The sequence below is a fragment of the Anomaloglossus baeobatrachus genome, chromosome 6 (genome assembly GCF_048569485.1).
Source record: "Anomaloglossus baeobatrachus isolate aAnoBae1 chromosome 6, aAnoBae1.hap1, whole genome shotgun sequence".
In the NCBI taxonomy this organism is placed as follows: domain Eukaryota; kingdom Metazoa; phylum Chordata; class Amphibia; order Anura; family Aromobatidae; genus Anomaloglossus; species Anomaloglossus baeobatrachus.
In genome coordinates, this window is record NC_134358.1 from 220,614,225 (window position 1) to 220,635,500 (window position 21,276).

At 42.6% G+C, this 21,276-nt stretch overlaps 1 long non-coding RNA gene across 7 annotated transcripts in view; it reads right to left on the reverse strand.

Moving 5' to 3' along the window:
• The window catches only part of LOC142244232 (uncharacterized), a 332,530-nt gene that overhangs the window by 176,248 nt on the left and 135,006 nt on the right, over window positions 1-21,276 (reverse strand). For all 7 annotated transcript variants that reach the window (XR_012724484.1, XR_012724482.1, XR_012724479.1 and 4 more), the window contains one exon: window positions 18,886-18,963. This is a non-coding gene — a long non-coding RNA (uncharacterized LOC142244232). The remainder of the gene's footprint in view (window positions 1-18,885; window positions 18,964-21,276) is intronic.

A 21,276-nucleotide genomic window follows, 5' to 3' on the forward strand; every position in this document is an offset into this window, starting at 1 on the left:
AAAATTGTTATTTCCAATAGATTCAAGTCCTCTTCCTCTCTGAAGAGGTAATTTGCATGGTTTCTAGCAAGAAAGGCCTACAGGGATCATTGAAACCATCTTCTTAAAGTGGATCTGCCATCATTCTATGTTGCCCTATGGGTAGAGATATGCTCTACTACAGTTAACTATTGTGTCTTGTGGTTAATAAAAGCCAATAGAAAATACAGGAGACTCAGTGATAAGTCCAGAGAGCTTGTTCTGCACCCCCTTCCCCCCCCACACACACAGACACACAGAAGCACACATCCCAACTACCAAAATCCAAGGCGGTAACTCAGCGGAACCAGAATAAAATCACCAGATCGTAGATCCACCAAGAAAATGACTGGCAGCGAGATAACATAGGATGGTAAGGATTGATTCTGGTATGTTCAATATTGAACATTGGGGGACACCCCAGTTAGGGTAATGCTCCATAACTGTAATGTGCATTTTGTTTTATGCCAATGCAGTTTAAGCTCATATTTGTATGAAAAGAAAAATATAAGGTAAATGTGCTCATAAAGCAAATTTATGGTATATTTTTGAGAGCGCAATCTTCTACAACATATTATCATGATTAACATGCTTTATCAATCTATCCTGATGAATGGGATGAAGCTCCAGAGAAAAGACGACATAAGCAGAAAGGTCTTTGGAGTAAATTATAATCATTAGTGTGATTATGTATTAAAAGGTTTCTTAAATCACATATCATAAGTACTATACGGAATTATGCTCTATAATGTGTAAACCCCGGCAAATAAATTAATCTACAGTAGGTTGCATTTTTAATAATAATAAAAAAAAAAAAAGTAACAGACTCTCGCTGTTTAATATCGTCTGGAGGATTATCTAGAGGAATATCTTGGATAATTTCTTTTCCCCTTCTCTGCTGCATTGGAGTTTCTAATTACTCCTTTGTGTTTTGTGCGCAGCAGAGATTTTGGCTGTGAAAACAGTATAAAATGCACTGTGTATTTATGACCCCTCTTGGACCCCAAGCTGTTTCATAGCTTTGTCTTCATGCCAGACAGTCATTTCATCCTGTTATGTCAAAATCTATAGTCTGCTTCCCATCATTTCCTGTATCTCTATATAAACCTTCAATGCTAGAACTGTGCGAGCATTAGAGTTATGAAGACTTCATTGAGTATCAGCAGTAAGATCTCTAGAACGTTCTAATATGGAATTCTACAACATTTATACATATAATAAATGTCTGATGTAGCACAAGAATATAGCTGTAACGCCTGCCTGGATCTACAGACTCAGACGGGCTGTAATGGACAATCTAGAGGGAAGCCACTCACCAAGCAGGACCCCTAGAACCCTGAAACACTTTAACCGCTATACAGGGATTTGGAATTACACAGGGCCCTGGAGATCACTACCTGTGGAAGGCTGCAGTCCAATGAGAGTAGTCATCAGGCAGGGTCAAACCAGGAATTGCAGTACATGAACAGAATCGGCAGGCAAGGATGTAATCAGAAACAAGCAGAGGTCAAATCCGGATCGGGCAGTGAGGTACATAAACAGCAGACAGGAGACGTAGTCAGGAAACAAGCAGAAGTCAGAACACGAAATCACAAAACAGAACAGGGCGGAACAGGAACCAAAATTTCAGAACTATCTCTGGCAGTGGTCAACAGACAGGAGGGGAACTAAGAAGGATGAGGTGTCTTCCCATTGGTTGTAGCTGAATGATGGTAACTTTAGCTGGAAGATACATACAACCTACAGTCAGCCAGTGGTACTGCAGATCTCAAGGAAACCCAGCCCAGTGGATGAGTGAAGCCTGCGCCCACCCGCGCCGCTGGTATCGACTTCTCTCCCATCACCAGCACTATCCACGGCGTCTCCTGATGATCGGAGTAGAAGTTGCTGGAGCGGACTCTGGTGGTGACATAACAATAGCTCACAGTTCAGACTTGAAATACTCTACTCGCATACTCATGTTTTTTCACACTTAAAGGGAACCTGTCACCAGATTTGGTGACTATTATCTGCGGCCACCACCAGTGGGCTCTTATATACAGCATTCTAACATGTGTAGAACATATAAAACACTTTATAATACTCACCTAAGAGGTTGCTCCAGTGCAGACTGGTCAAATGGGTGGCGCCATTCTCCGGGACCAGCGCCTCCTCTTTCGGCCATCTTTGTTCTCCATCTTCTGAAGCCAGCATGCATGACGCGTCCTACGTCATACACACATGCCAGCACTGAGGTCCTGCACAGGTGCACTTTGATCTGCCCTACTCAGGGCAGATCAAAGTATTGTAGTGCGCCTACGCAGGACCTCAGTACTGGCCTGTGAGCATGACGTATGATGTAGGACGCGTCATGCATGCTGGCTTCAGAAGAATGAAGACCAAAATGGCCGAAAGAGTAGGCACTGGTCCCAGAGAATGGCGCCACCCATTTGACCAGTCTGCACTGGAGCAACCTCTTAGGTGAGTATTATAAAGTGTTTTATATGTTCTACACAGCGGCCTGGGCTCTAATATACAGAATGTTAGAATGCTGTATAATAAGAGCCCAGTTGTGGTGGCCGCAGCGTATAGGCCCCAAATCTGGTGACAGGTTCCCTTTAAAGGGGTTTTCCATGATCATGAACAAAAAAAAAAAAACATTGCAAAAACCATTCTACAGCCTGACCATAGTTTCTGCATAGCTCTGTTCAATGATCTGTAGTCATACTACACCATCCTCTCACTTTTCTTCCTTCCTTGCTCTTAGTTCCTATTTAAAAATAATCTGTCACCAAGTTTTAGATACCTAATCTGAGAGCAACATGATATAGAGACAGAAACTCTGATTCCAATGATATATCACTTACTGGGCTACTTGCTGTAGTTTTGATAAAATCATTGTTTTATTAGCCAGAGCTTATCACTAGAGGACTAGTAATCCTGCTGCCAGGTAGTCCTACATGTTTATAATCTCTCAATAAACCTGCCCCTATAAAGGAATGGTAACTTACGTGCCTATACACAGTGTACACAGAAAGTTGCCAATCAGTGGTGTGGGCGAGGTTATACAGAACTCAGCATTCACAAGACTGGTAGACCTACAGCAGATACAACATTGATTTTATTAAGTCCACTACTTGGACAACCTCTTCTCATCCCCATTGTTCACCACCATAAAAATAAATATGCCTATACTCATCTCCAGTGTGCCGCTGTTCAAGCGATGTCTGAAGCCACGTTCTCGGGGCCCAAGTGACATTATTATGACACATGAGCCGCGCGATCAATTAGCGCCGGCTTCCTTCTCCCTGCCTTCGGATATTTGAGCAGGAAGTCAGCGCAGCTCTCACATCCTGCTCCAATGTCTAAAGGTGGGTAGACAGACGCTGCATGCTGATTTGTCGTGGGGCTCACGTATCATAACAATGTCACATGAGTGTCACATGGAGTTTTACACAAAACTCGCCGACTGTCATGGCGGCATTGGACTCTGGCATCAACCAGTTGTGTGCCATAGACAGTCTAGCAAGAGATACGTTTCTGGGATCACATGTTGTAAGGAAGCCTATCACATCTGTTCCTCTCATGCTTAGATTGGAGGAAATCTTCCACCCATGCCGACTATAGTTTCTGCTGTGTTAGTCTGTGAGCTGTGGTGTCCCAAATTTGCTGGCGAGAGCGTAGCCTGTGTTTGGTGTTGTGGAGTTTACACGTTGTCTTGTTGTTTCCACCCTGCTCTTGTTTTTCTCCTTATCTTTTGTTGTCGTATACCTCTGTGTGTGTGCATGCTGTGTGACAGAGTTTTGGTTTCCCCTGTTTGTCTATTTCTGTGGGTTAAATCATACTCCTGTCCTGGCCCCCATCTGTGGGAGAGGGAGGATGTGTAACATCAGGGCTGGTCAGGATCAGCATCAGGAAGGAGACTCAGACATCCCCACCACTAGGGGTAGCTCTGAGAATAGGGATAGCACAGGGCTCCCTTGTCTGAGAGTCAGCTTAGAGGCCCAGGTATCCACTATTCCCATAGTCCCATGTGACAGTGAGACCTTGGAACACATCCACACCGTAGGTGAGTCTAGGCTTATTTATTTTACTGGGGGCGAACAAAGGAAATGAGTAGGGGACAACCCCTTTAATACTGCAGCAAGCAACAATGAAAGTGATACATCACTAGAATCAAGGTCTCGGCTCCTACATCATGCTGCTTTCAGATCGGGAAGCAAAAACCTGATGACAGATTCCCTTTAAAGGCCCGCAATCTAGCCCGGGTAATTGATAAAACAAGCAATCTGCCATCCATTATCCATGCATTGGACTACATCCTGTATGTATGCTACCCACGGCACATCACACTATTTAAAAACAAAATGTCACTTCTCATGGACGACAATGTTTCTTGTCATGTGACCAGCAGACAGAAGACAAAGCAGGATGAAAACCGTGAAGACATCTAAAATTTCAGAACTATGGAACCTTTGCTAATGTTCCTCGGTTGGATTATGGCAGACAGTTGTGTGACACAATTGTGACGCCCTGGCGCCGCCAGGTGGTCACAGAGGTACATTACACCCCACATAACACCTTTCCACACAAGGGATCCATCAGCCACAAAATCCTAGCCACCCCCCCAGGGTAAGAAGGATACACCAGTGGGCAAGACCAGTCGGATTGGGAGTGCCCACCTAGGGGTCTTGAGGATCCAGTGGCGGGAACAGGTCAGATCAGTTTGGAGTTTGAAGTTGGAGGTCAAGTGGAGAGGAGTGACAGTGACAGACTTTCAAGAGGAAAGCTGAACCTAGTGCAGAGTAGACAGGGTAGTGGCCCTGGTCTACTGGCTAGGTAGCAAGCAGTGGACTGTGTCCAAAGGCGACGGGATTACAGTCGCGGGAGATCCAGAGTGGACCGGGACAGGGTTGGAGCCAGCCGGTACCGACAGCGGAGATCCAGTCCAGAAACCGTGCACAGGCGGGGTACCTGGACCCTAGTTAGAAGACGGTTGCAAGCCCCTTCTCTAATTCACCAGGCCGGGAGCAGGTTTCAAGCCTAGCTCCAGAAGTTTAGCCCAGATAGAGTGAACCGGCAGCCCATCGCGGGGGATAGGGTATCTGAAGTCACCCACTGAAATCCCAAGGGTCAGTGGTCACGGGCAACGGCTCCTCAGGTACACAAGACACTGGGAGCGGATTTCTCCCGTTCCACACGGGTTAAATCAACACAAGAAAATTGCAGAGTGCCGGAGGAAGGGACATCGGTACACCAGCCCGGGTGTGGGACCCGAGTACACCCGGACGCGGCAGCCGGCCACTGACACCATGGTTTACCAACGGACTTGTGTGCAATTATTCCACAGTGAGTACACCAACACTCCTCGGTCCGGCCCGGCATGCCACCTCTGGCCTACATCACTCCCTGTGTTCTGGACACTGAGCCCCGGGGCATCTATCCCTACCCACGGAGGGGTTAACATCCAACTGCTATCCCAAGACCCCAACTGCAGCAGTGGTACCATATCTTACCACACACCATGGGTGGCGTCACGAAGTATCTACAGCAATCCCCGTACAAATACATCCCCTTTTTTTGAGTGTCCGCGCGACCCCCGGGCCAGAAATCCTTGAGCCACTGCGGATCCGGATCCGAGCAGCCCGGCTGCTACTGACGTGGGGGCGGCACACAAAGTTTGATCCTAAAAAATTCTCTTTAAAAATTCTTTATTGAGCGGTATGCGGTATTCTACAATTTAGAGATCTCTACGACCTTCTTCCCCACCACCTAAATTGTTACATAAAAATAAATATTTTTGCATTGTATAAAATTATTTAAGAACTATAGTTATGTTTTAACCATGTGGCTCACTATACTGTAAGTATTCTGTCACAATAGTATACAGATAATTCATGGTACTGTTATAGGGCAGTGGCAATGTGTGCAAATAATATTAGAGAAACATTTATTTTCTGGAAAAGTGTTAAAACATACGTTTTATTTCAGGTATCTTATCAGTAGGTTGTCATGTGTGTACATATGGAATAATGTCATTTCAAGCCATTATATGAATTGTATCCTGATTTGTTCACCATGTTTTCTCTATTTCCAGTTTTCATTTGTCTCTGAGCTAGTGGGAGGAAACTAGCTGCTATGATGTCTTCTGTACACAGTACACACTGAAGGATTCTTACTTTTCTATAAAGGGGAATGTGACAGTAGGTTTTTGCTATGTAATCTGATAGCAGCATAAAATAGAAGAAAGCCTGATTCCTAGACGTATCACTTACTGGCCTGCTTCGTGTAGTCCTCATAGAATAGCTGTTTTGTCTGATATCGATGTAGCAGAGCTAAGTTAAACCGTGTTCTACCCTGCCCGCACCCCTGATTGGCAGCTTCCAGTGCATACTGTGCATTGTGAGCTAATCAGTGGTGGGGACGGAGTTACATGGATTAGCTGGTCTGTGAGATATAGTCCAGGCAGTGTTAATCTCCTGCTGATAAAATACTTATTGCTTTGGAACTACAGCATACAGCCTTATAAGTGACACATCCCTGGAATTGGAGTCTTGCGCCCTATATTATGCTGCTCTCAAATTAAGTAACATAGAAACATTGACAGATTCCCATTAACACAGACATAGAAATACAGCAACATGGAAGACATTATATAGTAGGGCTATGTAGCAGTCACTTAAAGCTACTCATCAATCTGCCCATTTATGCCTGCACCTGCCTATCTCTCACCGTGCTGAGTGATCCTCACTACTCCTGCCTCTCTCCATAGAGTAAAATGGGAGCTGTAACCTGAGACCTCACTGTGCTATCAGCCCATCTTGCTTTGACCAAGATGGATTTTAGCAATTTTTTGGTAGAATTTTAGAGTGCATGGTTCAGGAAGTAGATGAAGAAGTGGCTCATAAGTGGATAAAGATGCAGATTTGTCTGATAAGATATATTGAAAATGTATTTTTTTATATATATATATATATATATATATATATATATATATATATATATATATATATATATATTCGTTTAAATGTTTGTTAAAATGACAGTGAACATTAACAATTTGTTTGCTCTCCAGAGTCCTTGATCAAGCATTAACTGCATAAGGATTCAAAATAACACAAAAAATAATACATGTAATGGATGTAGCAACAAATCAAGCGATAAATAAACTATATGACGGTCTTGAACACTTCACATACATTATGCTCCATTTTTAGCCTCCTAATGCATTGGAATTTGCTAGATTGGACAGCGCAGCTCGGTAAATATGGGTTACTGTGTTTAAAAATCCAGTTGCCATGCCAGCATTAAGTAGAAATTAATATACAATAATTTTCAGGATTAACCTTTGTGTAAGACATAAATTTGTCTAGACTTAAGCAGTTTTAAAAGGTGCATAAGCCCATTTGTATTGTATAAAAGCTGTGTCAGCGAGTTCAATGGAGGCAACACATTCTGTACAACATAATGGAAATATGTTTCAATAAAACAAAGTGTTGGCATTACGGCAACGTGAAATCAGTTTATAAATACTTCAATTCTACATGCTCACCGAAATAGCTTTATAGGAGGAGGAGTGCAGAGATTAAAAAAGGGAATCTGCGGTATGCTAAAGTAGCCAGTTTGACTACAGAAGCATTGTAATATTTCCAGCATTCATAAATATACTTCATTTATGCATTAAAGGGACCTTCCACATGGTAAATAGAGTCTGATCTGCGGGGAGTATGTTATAGAGCAGGGGGAGCGGAGTGGATCAATATATACAGTGCTCAGCATAAGTACGCCCCCTTTGAAAACTAAAACTTTAATCAATATCTCACGAACACAAGAACTTCCAAAATTTTGACATCATAGAACATTTTTTTAACCCATAACATGAAAGTAGATGAATAATATAACTTTCATCACAAAATGTTCAGGTTAACTCAAATTACCGTATTTTCTGGCGTATTAGATGACTTTTTAACCCCTGAAAATCTTCTCAAAAGTCGGCGGTCGTCTTATACTCTGGGTATCGTCTTATAGGGCGTATAATTAGGTACTGTATCGTATTTTTCCGATTATAAGTGGCTGGTGGCTGTACATGCGTGCAGGTGGCTGCCTCTCTGTACGAGCGGCTCTCTGTGAGACTGGTTGTGTCTCCGTGTGGGCGGCTGGCTGGCTGCTTCTTCATGCGTGGAGGAGGCTGACTGCCTGCCTCTCTGTGTGGGTGGGCGGCTGGCTGGCTGCCTGTCCGTACGGGCGGCTAGCTGTGCTGGCATTAGAAGCTGCGGTGGATGTCTCAGATGCTGTGGCTTCAACTCATGGTGCCCGGAGTCAGCGCATGCGCAGATGGAGCTTTCAGCTGAGAGCTCCATCTGTGCATGTGCTGCTCCAGGCGCCATTTCTTTAAAGCCCGAACCGCCGACAGAGCATCTGGGACATTTGCCTGCTCCACATAGCCAATAGAACTTCCGCTGCCAGGCACAGACCCACCGCTACCAGGCACAGATCCACCACTGCCAGGCACTGACCCCACCAGCATCGCCCCTGCCTCTTGTGACCCCGCTTCATCACCGCTGACCCCCCCACGGTAAGACAACACTGAAGTATAAGACAGACCCCATTTTTTTTTACCATTTTTTTATCTCTAAATTTGGGTGACCTCTTATAAGCCCAGTCGTCTTATACGCCGGAAAATACCATAGTTGATATCTAACTAAAATAAGTACACCCAACATCAATAACTACTACATTTATTATTTTGTATGACCACCATGATTTTTAAAGACATCACCAAGTCTTGTAGGCATGGAATTAATAAGTTGGCAAGATATTGCAACATCGATCTATATCCTTTCTTCAAGAACACCCTCTTGAAGAGTGATGCTCTACTTGTCTTCAGAAATCCTCATAGGTGTTCAGTTGGGTTCACATCAGGAGACATTTTTGGCCAGTGAGTCATTTTCATCCTGTTCTTCTTCAGAAATGTAACTGTGTTTTGTATTATTGTCATGTTGGAAAAGTGCATGTCTACCAAGGGCACAGAGTGATGCTAGCAACTTCTCTTTCAATATATAGCAGTATGTAGGGGAGGCGACCTGACGCTTGCAAGCCTCCCTAAAGACCTGTGATCTTGTATTTTGTGATTTTATCTTGTGGCTGTGTACTAATGTATTATTTGCTTTTACCTGTTATGGAACAATGTATGTGGAGCATATTGGGTATGGCACAGTCCCAACAGTTACCACTATAGGGTGCCACACTCTCCAAGTCTGCACAGGGGTGTCAGATAGAAAGATTTAGTGGTGGGCCTGCTAGGGCAACTGAGATTAGCCCGGCCGACAGATACAGAAAAAGGAGGAGGAGAGAAAAGGACAGCAAGTGTGGTTAGGAGTAGTAGAAGAGTGAAGCTGAGTACAAGCAAAGAGCGCTCCTACAGCCAAGTGGGCAGGCGTGATGTGCACGGACGCAAAGCGTGGGGCCTAGTTTTAGGGACAGCCACCGTGACCACGGATTCTGGGGACTCCTGAAGTGGAACTCAATAAAGCCAAAATGTCCAAACTCACAGTGAGAAGGTCCAGTGCTCCAGGAAGCCAGTGGGACTCTGTGACAGCCGTGGTAGTGGGAATGGTATGGAAATGTATGTCCTGTTCTGTGAAGAAGTTGTGCCTTTCCTCTGGAAAAGAAGGTTTATATAAAGTTATTAAAGCTCAAATGTTGGATGAAAACCTGGAGCTATGTATTTTTTAAGCCATCAGTTCCAAAACATTTATCTTGGTCTCATCATTTCAAAGTACAGGGTGGGCCATTTATATGGATACACCTAAATAAAATAGGAATGGTTGGTGATATCAACTTCCTGTTTGTGGCTCATTAGTATATTGGAGGGGGGAAACTTTTCAAGATGGGTGGTGACCATGGTGGCCATTTTGAAGTCGGACATTTTGGAGCCAACTTTATTTTTTCCAATGGGAAGAGGGTCATGTAACACATCAAACTTATTGAGCATTTCACAAGAAAAACAATGGTGTGCTTGGTAACTTTAACTTTATTTATTTATTTTATTTATGTAACTTTATTCGTTCATTAGTTATTTACAATTTTATGACCACTTATAAAATGTAGTCTTCAATTTTTTTTACCATGGGTCTGGTAAATTGTAAACGGGCTTTTATGTGCATGGGTTTTAGGAGAGAAGTCCTTCATGGACGACACTCATGCATGCCATTTATCTGCAGTATATGCCATATAGTGCCTCAGGAAACATGAACCCTGGCTTGGCTTTCTACTAGAGGTGAGTGGACCTTTTGAAATCTGAATTCACTGACTGTCGAATTTCTTCCAAAGATTTAAATATTCACAAATTTGAATGCTGGAAAGCTTGTAATTGCACATAAAATATATCTGGGGAGAGGAAATAGAGATATTCTTTCTGATCATAAGACCTTACACTCTACAGAAGAGAGAGACTTACCTAGTGACTCTGGAGATGGAAAATGACTCTGCCATACAAACTGGGACCGATGATCTGTGATAGCCCAGGGACTGACCACCACTCTAAAAGGTATAAGAATTTATGGGTAAGCCTGCGCTGCAATGCAAAATGATGCTTCAGCAGTGTGGGAAATGGGGCTGCATATGTTTATTTTTTTTGGGGGGGGCCTTGATTTGAATCTCAAAGTGCTTGACTCCGTGTGAAACAGCGAAAGTCAGAAAATTCCTCTGTGAAACGATCAGCTCATCTCAACTTTCTAATTCTTTAGCTAAGTGAGTGAACTTGCAGGTCAATTTTCTGATTATGTGTTAACTTCTGTGTTCAGCCTCGACATCTCTGTGAGATGGTTGTAGTTTGTTTAATTTTTCTAGCATTTTGCTACAGTATTCTGACTGGTAAGTAAAGATTTGCTGATTTTGTTTTAGCCTTCACCTTTCTTTTGTAAAGAATTTATATTCTTTTTCAGGTGTTGTTGAAGCGCCCAGAGAAGGGGGTACTCGGTCCCGGGCAGTAACAAATGGAAATGTCACTCTGGTGGCCATTGCCTGGTCCCGTGCTCTGGGTCCCTTTTGTTAATGGGGGTATTTACAGGGGAGATAAGAGTTTTTGTCATGTGACTCCACCTGCAGGTTGCAGTTAAGGATTGAGAACCGCCGCTGTTGAATGTGGGTACTCCTAGGACTGGTGGTAGTAGCAGCTGTGATGGTAGGCCCTCCGCAGGTAGAGCTGTGCCTGGGAGATGTAACAGGGGCAATGACGGAGACCGCACAAGGTTGTCTTTAACAGTCTCTACTCACTGTTGACCCAGGGGTTGCTGGTTCAGGTCCCTTGGAGGACCAGTGCCAATGTAGTGACCCAGGTTGCTCTGTCCCCGACACTCTTTGATGATTTGGTCCTCATAGCGTGGAACGTTTGGGGGCCCCAACTGTCCCTTTTGGGGTATAGTCTCATTCTCCATACGGCGGGCAGTGCGGAGCCTGTGGGGAGGTAAGTGTCCGAACCCCGATTTTAGTTTACTGCTGATGCCCCGGATAATTTGGTTTGGTAAAGTCCGTGAAGGTGTCCTCACCGGGCAGGTATTTGCCAAACAGTCTAAAACTTGTGTTTGACCTAGGGCCCTTTGCCCCATGCGTGCTCCGGTCCCAGCGGTATCTCTGGTACCCATCCTGGTGACCTCTCTCCTTTGCCCCGGGGTCAGCGTTACACAGACCCAGCTCAGGCATATCCACACGCCTCTCTTGTGTGCTACTCGACTCTCAACTCCCTACTGACTCAATTCTGAGATATAGTCAGAATGGCTGCATCCGGTAGCAACACCCTGGTGACAGATTCCCTTTGACTAGAAGTTCGTGGTCTAAACTAGCTTTGCTCCTAAGACTTTCATTAGAGTCTACATGTAAATATAAATAAATAAATATATATATATATATATATATATATATATATATATATATATATATATATGAAAATGTATTATTATTTTTTTATATTTAACTATTTAAGATAACCTATTAGATATAAAAATGCCTTTCTCTGCGCTTAGGCTGCTTTCACACTTGTGTTCATCGCAATCTGCTGCTATGTAAAATAGCGCAGTCCATTAACGGACTGCGCTATTCTCCATAGGCTTGTATTGACGATGCCAAGGTATCTAATGATTGTCTATGGTGGCGGATCCCGCAACAATGTGCTAAGCGGCGGAGTCTGCTGACGGATTCCATCACGTTCTACTGAGCATGCTCAGCATGTCCAGCAGAACGATCTAAATCGTTTAAAATCACTCTTGGTCTCTCTATCTCTCTCTGTCCCTCTCTCTGTCGGTCGGTCACTCCATCTCACCCCCTTTCTCATCTCACCAATCACATGCTTTGCGCTGCACAGCTGTCACACTGCTCTGGCGGCTTCTCTTTTGAAAATGCCGGCCACTCATTATTCCATCTCATATTCCCTGCTTCCCCTGCCCACCGGCGCCTATGATTGGTTGCAGTCAGACGCGCCCCCACGCTGACAGACAGCTGTCTCACTTCAACCAATCACAGCCGCCGGTGGGCGGGTCTATATCGTGCAGTACAATAAATAAATAATTTAAAAAACTGGCATGAGGTCCCCCCCATTTTTGATACTAGCCAAGGTAAAGCCACATGGCTGAAGGCTGGTATTCTCAGGATGGGGAGCCCCACGTTATGGGGAGCCCCCCAGCCAAAAAATATCAGCCAGCAGCCACCCGGAATTGCCGCATCCATTAGATGCGACAGTCCCAGGACTACCCGGCTCATCCCGCATTGCCCTGGTGCGGTGGCAATTGGGGTAATAAGGAGTTAATGGTAGCCCATAGCTGCCACTAAGTCCTAGGTTAATCATGGCAGGCATCTATGAGACACCCCTAATGATTAACCTGTAAGTGAAAGTAAATAAACACATACACCTGAAAAAATCCTTTATTTGAAATAAAAGACAAAAATACATCCTCTTTCCCCACTTTATTAACCCCCAAATACCTTTCCAGGTCCACTATCAGCTCTGCTACATGAAGCTGAGAGGAGCGGCCACAGACCATGACCGCTCTCTGTCAGCTCCCCACAGCAACTGAAGTGAATCGCGCTGTCAGCAGGGATATCACTGAGGTAGTGCCGGTGTGTGCAGTGATTGATGGGGGCGGTAGTGCCTGTGTGTGTGTGGTGATGATGGGGGCGGTAGTGCCGGTGTGTGCGCGGTGATGATGGGTGCGGTAGTGCTGGGGTGTATGCGGTGATGATGGGGGTGGTAGTGCTGGTGTGTGCGGTGATGATGGGGGCGGTAGTGCTGGGGTGTATGCGGTGATGATGGGTGTGGTAGTGCCGGTGTGTGCGGTGATGATGGGGGTGGTAGTGCCTGTGTGTGTATGGTGATGATTGGGGCGGTAGTGTCGGTGTGTGCGGTGATGATGCGGGATGTCTCTCTCTCTGTCTCTCTCGGCTAAAGAAAACTAACGCAACATGTTTTTTCCCAGGAATATGTTGCCTTTATTATCACACTATTTACAACGCATCCGCCACATGCGTCACACAACGCATTGTGACGGATGCCAAACGACGCAAGTGTGAAAGTATTTGGAACCTGTTACATGGTCATGCAGTGCTATATGTGGTTGCTGCTAGACTCCTCTGGCGGTGGCTTATCTTGGGTAGTATAAAAGGAACAACGGCTGGTAATCCACCAGTTCTCTCACCTAACTTAATCTGTCAGGGGATTTTCAAGAGGACCCCATACACTGTCATTCAATCCCGCTGATATCGACGGATTCAGATGATGTTAGTACACTTTGTATGGGAGCCTTATTGAGTCTGTATTGTAATAGATATGCATGCTTAGCCAACTAGAGCATGCATGTTAATAGAGGAGTAGCAAGGAATAGTAGTAAATCTAGCAGTCATTCAATTACCTGGATTGAGATATTAGAACGTGAGCTCCACTGCAGACATGGACTAATGACAATCTCTGTTCAGAATATATAATGGGATGAATGGCACTAAACAAGATTTTGTGAATCAACCCCTCTTGTCAAGATGAGATCGCAAAATGAAGCCAAACAAGATGCGAACAAGATGCTACTAGTTTATTAAGTTTTGGAGGTAAATTAAGTAATTCAGCTAAGGGACGGTTAATTAGAATTATGAAGAAGAAGCAAATATGCCAATGAAGCTGAGGTTATTAAGAACTGACCATTAGAAATAACTAATTGCTATCATTTATTTATAAGAAACAGTATACTAAGCATATTTACAGTATTATAAATATGTAAAGAAAGCCTCAATGCTTTGATGTTCATGGATGTTATCATTAAATGTGTATGTCACATAAATAATGGTGTCAGGGAGAAATATTAGCAAAAATATAATTAAGCCTCAGTGATGCTTCAAGTGAAGACTCCAAAACAAAATGCACTAATAAATGAAGATGAAATAATGACTGTATAATGACTTGTCTACAGTATTACCAGCATGGCTGTCTACCGAGCTTACTGCAGCCATGATAAAATATTCATACAGAATGGACTCCGAGGCTGGGGCATAGGCAAATGATGCTGCCGAATTACAGAAACTCGCTGAGAACAAAGTAAGAACATCAGCAAGAGATGAAACAATAAGTGGATACTAGAAAGAAAAACCTCAAGAGGTCAGTGATGTCAGGACAAAATACAGAACTATCACTTGTCCATTGGGACATTAGTCCTCGGAAAGCGTTCCCCATACACTTATGAGTTAACATTTGCATGGCTTTCCTTCTGGTTCTTCATTTTCCTCCAACATCCAAACAATATATTGATAGTAATATAGCAATAGTAATATAATATAATATAATAATATTATATATTATATTATTATTATAATTATATAATATATATTACATTATATAATAGTAATATAATATAATAATATATAATATATTATATTATTATATATTATATAATATATTACATTATATAATATAATAGTAACATAATATAATGTGTATATATATATATATATATATATATATATATATTAGTAATAGAAGTAATCTATTGTCGCCCTCCCTACAGATACATGAATCTTCAAATCTCCCACACACACCATTTCTTGTTATGTATTAAAGGGTTTGTTTGTTTTTAAGCTACAATCCAGCAGTCTCTCTCTCTCTGATTGCAGACTTGTGAATCCTTACATTGTGCGCACTGCACGCTGTGAGGATTTTCTGGTCCCACCACCGGGAGTAGGAGGTCATGTGACCGCAAGTATGAGCTATGCATACTCCAGGCCACATTCTGACTAAAAGAGCGTGGCCTTGCTTAATCCAAGTGTATTGAGTGATGCAGGAAAAGGTCTAGTTGGAATGTGGCCATTGATAGGCTACCCGTTCCCGGAGAATCCTCACAGCGCACAGTGCGTACGATGAGAGGTTTTACAAGTCCGAAGTCACATAAAGAGACTGCAGACTTGTGGATTTACACCATATGATCCTTCTAAGGCTATGTGCGCACAGTGCGTTTTTCGCGGCGTTTTTGCGCGTTTTTCGGGTGCGTTTTTGGCCTCAAAACTGCATGACTTTGCTTCCCCAGCAAAGTCTATGAGTTTTCATTTTTGCTGTCTGCACACAACTGTTTTTTTAAGCTGCGTTTTTGAGCTTGAAAAAAAAAATGGACATGTCAATTCTTTCCTGCGTTTTTCTGCGTTTTCCGCCCATGCAATGCATTGGAAAAACGCAGCAAAACGCAGAGATCAAAAACGCATTTTTTTATGCGTTTTTTCGACGCAGGTGCGTTTTTGTGCATTTTTAGCGGCCAAAAACGCACAAAAACGCAGTATCAAAAAAACGCAGCGTGCGCACATAGCCTAAGGCTAATGGCACCCAGCATATTTAGGCTAAGTGCGCACGCTGCGTTTTTTTGACGCTGCGTTTTTGTGCGTTTTTGGCCGCTAAAAACGCATAACAACGCACCTGCGTCGAAAAAACGCTTTAAAAAACGCATGCGTTTTTACCGCGATTTGGTGCGTTTTTGGCTGCGTTTTGCTGCGTTTTTGATCTCTGCGTTTTGCTGCGTTTTTCCAATGCATTGCATGGGCAGAAAACGCAGAAAAACGCCGGAAAGAATTGACATGTCCATTTTTTTTTTCAAGCTCAAAAACGCAGCTTAAAAAAACAGTTGTGTGCGGACAGCAAAAATGAAAACTCATAGACTTTGCTGGGTAAGCAAAGTCATGCAGTTTTGAGGCCAAAAACGCACCCAAAAAACGCGAAAAACGCACTGTGCGCACATAGCCTTAAGTCAGCAAGATGTAAGGGACAAATGGAACAGAGTATGACTATGCTGTTTGTTGTCTATTAACATGTAAACACAGTCAATATAACATCTCTAGAAAAAAAAAAATGATAGGATATTTTTAAGCAATTATTTAATTCATAAAGGGATTCTCTGAGAATAGCTTTATATAGTAAAATGTGACTCCATGCAATGCTAAGGAGCTTTGCATTCTACATCACATCAAAACTGCTGAGCTTCTGATCTACTCCACTCTGGACTGCTTCCAGCCTTAAATCCTCTGCACCAAAACCAATGAGCTTTAACTCCTAAACGTACATGAAATAACTCACACCACAGGCCAAATGTTGGCTAGGCAAATGGCCACAGATTTATTCATTTTTTTAACTAAACGATATTTGAAAAAAAGCCTTATAAAACCATATGTATATATATATATATATATATATATATATACATATACATATATATATATATATATATATATATATATATATATATATATATATATTTCCATTGCTTTATTGGGCCCTGACCTCCACCAACCACCTACTTCCTTCCCCATGCCAGTCACTGCCCTAGGCAGTGAACATGTGACTCTTTCAGGGCTCAAACAACCCGCCAGCTGTGACTACGACGTATCTCATAAAGCAAGTATGGACCGAAATACCAACCAACTGTAACGCCAACACACCTCATAAACTGAGTATGGACAGAAATATCATCCAACCAGGGGAGGGAGGATGGGTCTTTGTCCACAAAACCAGGGACCTGTACCCCACAAAATCTTATACCCCTTCTTACCCCTCCCTCATATTCCCAAACCAATCACTGCTTTGCCATATTTACTAACACAGGTCATTTTGCAGACTGTTAACCCTTTGCAGCCCTTGGCCCCTCTGCTATTTGCTATTCTTGTCTTAGATCTCAAACTGCACATTACAAAAATGATCTGTTGATGCTACTCACCAGTATACACACTCAAAGTGTTCTCTGTTTTTCTGTTTTGCTGCCCTCTTCCCCCACACATTTCATGTTGTTGGTAGAATATTGCAACTTTTGATGTTTACACGTCAGTCCTGGTCAGCTATTCCAAAGTGGGCATAGCATGGATGGGATATGGGCAGAACAGGGCATGGTCCCGCCTGCTGGTCAAATTTATCATAAGTTACCGCCACTTTAGCATACCTTAACCCAGCAATGTATACCAGTCCCCACTGATGTATATTTCTGGCGGTGGTGCAAGCTGGATATCAGATGTGCCTGATTCATGAAGTAGCGTAGGTCATTTAATACATCAGATCAGTATACTCCAGCAAGTGCTTCATTCAGACCGGTGAAGTAAAGAGTGAAGTAAGCTGAAAAGGCACAGGACTTGATGGGAGCTCTGTGCCAGCCAGTTTGTATGTGACTCCTACTTAAACGTGTTGTCCGGTCTAAATCCACAAGTCCGAGGATACTCTATGTGACCCCAGACATGTCAATCCTCATATTGCATACACTGTGCAGCTTCACTGGTGTCAGAGCCAGGAATGGCAGTCACATGAGTATACAATATGCATTCCCCAGGCCAGAATCCAGCTAGTTAGGCGCAGCCTCACTCAAAACACTTGCATTGAGAGAGGCCGTACCCATCTAGTCGGAATGTGGCAGGGCATATGTATATTCCATACTCGTAACCACGGGACCACCGTTCCTGGCCTTTTTAAAAGGTTCCTTGATTGTGTTAGAAAACACATCAATTTTATAATCACTCCCATGTGAATGCTACACCCATTTTGTTAACCATGTCCATTTTCACACACTTCCCTCAACCACAAAATACAAGTAACAGTAGCTTAAAGTAAAAGTGCTTTCCTCTTACCCTAAATACACTGTCATGTACAGTCTCATTGCCTCCTCTCAGGTCCATGTTGTCCTAGTCACTTTGTCAGTCACCTCTTAGTATGGTAAATAATAGTAAAGGGCTTTCTACAAGTTTTGAAAATAGCACGAAAAGAACCCTGCTCAAATTTTAAAGCATAACCTCTTGCTTATCTGTTACTTCAACTGTCTGCTCCACCTAATTTCTAGCTTTAGCAGCCACAAGCCAATATGGGCAAAATATGGCCACCACATGACCAGATCACATATTACCACCACATATTGACCAAATAATACCACATACAAGGGAGAAATGCCACCACACTATAACCAGACCACATATTATCATCCCATAGTGACCAAATAGTATCACGTACAAGAGACAAAGACCAAAACACCATGACCAGATCACAAATTATCACCACATAGTGACTCAATAATAACATATACAAGGAAAAAATAATGCCACGTCATGATGAGACCACATATTAAAACCACATAGTGACCGAATAATACCATACAAGGGAGAAATACCGCCCCATGATCATACCACATATTACCACCACATGTTGACTGATTACAATTCTGATCATTAATAAAAACCACAATACTAATAACATTAATATTTCTATCAGTGCCATTATGTATATAGTGTCTCTGCTTATATTGTCAAAGTACAGGTAATACAGTGATCACTGGTAACATTATATACAGGAGCTCTGTGTATAGTATGTAATGTAAATATACAGGTATTACAGTGGCTTACCAGTGAAGTCATTCATCTTTGCTTTTTTTTCTTCATCAGGTGCAGACCGCTATCACTTCTTCCAGCCAGTTTTCGTCTCTGCAGGAAATAACACACAGACATCTATAACTGATTACTTATAGTACACATTCACCACTTTTTTTCTCTGACATCTACACTGTGCTAGTTGATGAACCAAAGCAAACAGAGCTGCTGAAAACCATAACAGGTCTTTCTTTTTGTTCCTCATCATGGAAAACAATGTCCTTAGAAATAAAATACAGTATATTAGAGCAGTAATAATGTCATCTAATTAGCCCCTACAGTAATTATTTTCCCCTTCCTGTAATAATGTACATCATCCTGAGCCCATATGTTCCTTATCCTGAGCCTCTACATCCTTCATTCTGAACTCATATGTCCCCTCATCTCATCATGGGCCCTTATTTCCCTCATCCTGGGCCAGTATGTTCCCTATCCTGGGCCTTTATGTCTCTCATCTTGGTCCTGTATATTCATTATCCTTGGCTTTTATGCCCCTTATCCTGGGACCGTATGTTCCCTATCCTGTGCCCGTATGTCCCCCCATCATGGAACCTTATGTCTCTCATCCTGGGCCAGTATGTTACCTATCCTGAGCCTTTATGTCCCTCATCCTGGGCCCGTATGTCCCTCATACTGGGCCCTTATACCAGCCATCATGGCCCTTATGTCACCCATCATGGGCCTGTACGTTCCTAATTTTAGCCCTTTTGTCACACATCCTGGGCCCTTATGTCCAACATCAAGAGCCATTATGTCTCTTGTCATGAGCCTTATGTCCATTATCCTGGTACCCTATGTCCCCCATCCGGGTCTCTCTGTAAGACACACATACACAAAAAAAGATTTGTTTTAACTCTCTGCTCGCCCATGGCATCTTTTTCTAACTCCTTGCTCTATTGCAAGAAGCCGGCATTCAGGCAGCTATCATCGGCATGCATGTTGGCGTATGAGGTCACTGGTATGTACCGGCAACGTGCGCACCGTCAGCTGTCGGCCTCTGATATACCAGCCGCCTTTTTAACTAATGTGAATGTGCGTCCAAGGATGCATATTTAGTTGGAACTGGTTGGCCTCTTACTTCTTGCCAATTCGAGGAACCAGTGGTAATTTTAAAAACCGATGGGCAAACCCCTTTAAGTCAGGTCATTTACATAATGTGTACAGCAATGTTTTGCATATTTAACTGGTTAAAGGTAGATATTTATTTTTATGGGGGCTAATCATTTTTCAATTAAAACAGATAATCCCAGTGCTAGGTCTTTTTTCTAATTATTTTTGGATTATTACTTGAAATCAACGCAAATTAGATATTTTTCAAATTATAGCTTATTGACTTCCATTGTTTTTGAAGTATAAAATAACTCAGAAAATAACAATTAAATCAGTTTACAGAAAAAAAAAATCTTAATGCAATGCATTTCAAGGCAACTGTGTAACTATACACTGAATATGATAGGACGTGCAAGAAAACAATGGGCTTCAGCAATCTGCTCACTGGCCCCAAGGTTATGGGATACGCACAAACAGTTTGGCCAACCTAGAGGCTTTGTGTGGATGGCTCAGCATGTTTGACGTTTAGACAAAAGTGTATTATGTACAGTGAATACCTGACATTCCTTATCCATTCATTTCAATTTGCAGGAATTAGTGTCAGAAAACTTGAAGACATTGACTCTTACTTTGGCGTACATTCCTGAGAATACTTCAGGGAACTTTTAGCAAGGCGGCATGGTCTACGGCCGTCGCTGTGGAGTAAAAATGGTTAAAAACTTGGTATCTTTGCAAAAAAGTGGCCTGTGAAGATGTGACCCTTGTTACTTCTAATGAATAAAACTGCAAAGTCAGCAAACAAAGGCTCATTTGTCAAACTATGTTCTTCCTACTTATCCTAGAGGAAAAAATGTGCCTATGTCTTGGCTTTACTGATAAGTATTTGCCAAGGCAACAAAATGAAATGGGCATACACAACAAAGTCTCACTTTCATTATTTTCAAAGGTAAAAAAAAATATCAAAAAAAGGGCAGAGCATGGAAAATAGCATAATACTGCTACACAAAGAATATGATCTTCTAAGGATATTTTAGGTCCTCTCCTTTGGTTGTTGGGAAACAAGTAGCAGGGGCCTCCAGGTCCATCAAAGGTTGTGTCTAATCACTATTAGGCATGTATAAAATCCAGATAAAAAAGTAAGCACTAGCGCTACATAAAAGTAATAAATATGTATTTGTGTGAAAATAATGCATTTTGAGGGATAAGCCTCTTCAGATAAAAAGCCAGAGCATAACATTTACATAGAGCTTAATTTAAATAAAACAAAAAAAGGTTCCAAAAATCAGGTAAATTACCTGGGCATGGTAAGTAATGAGC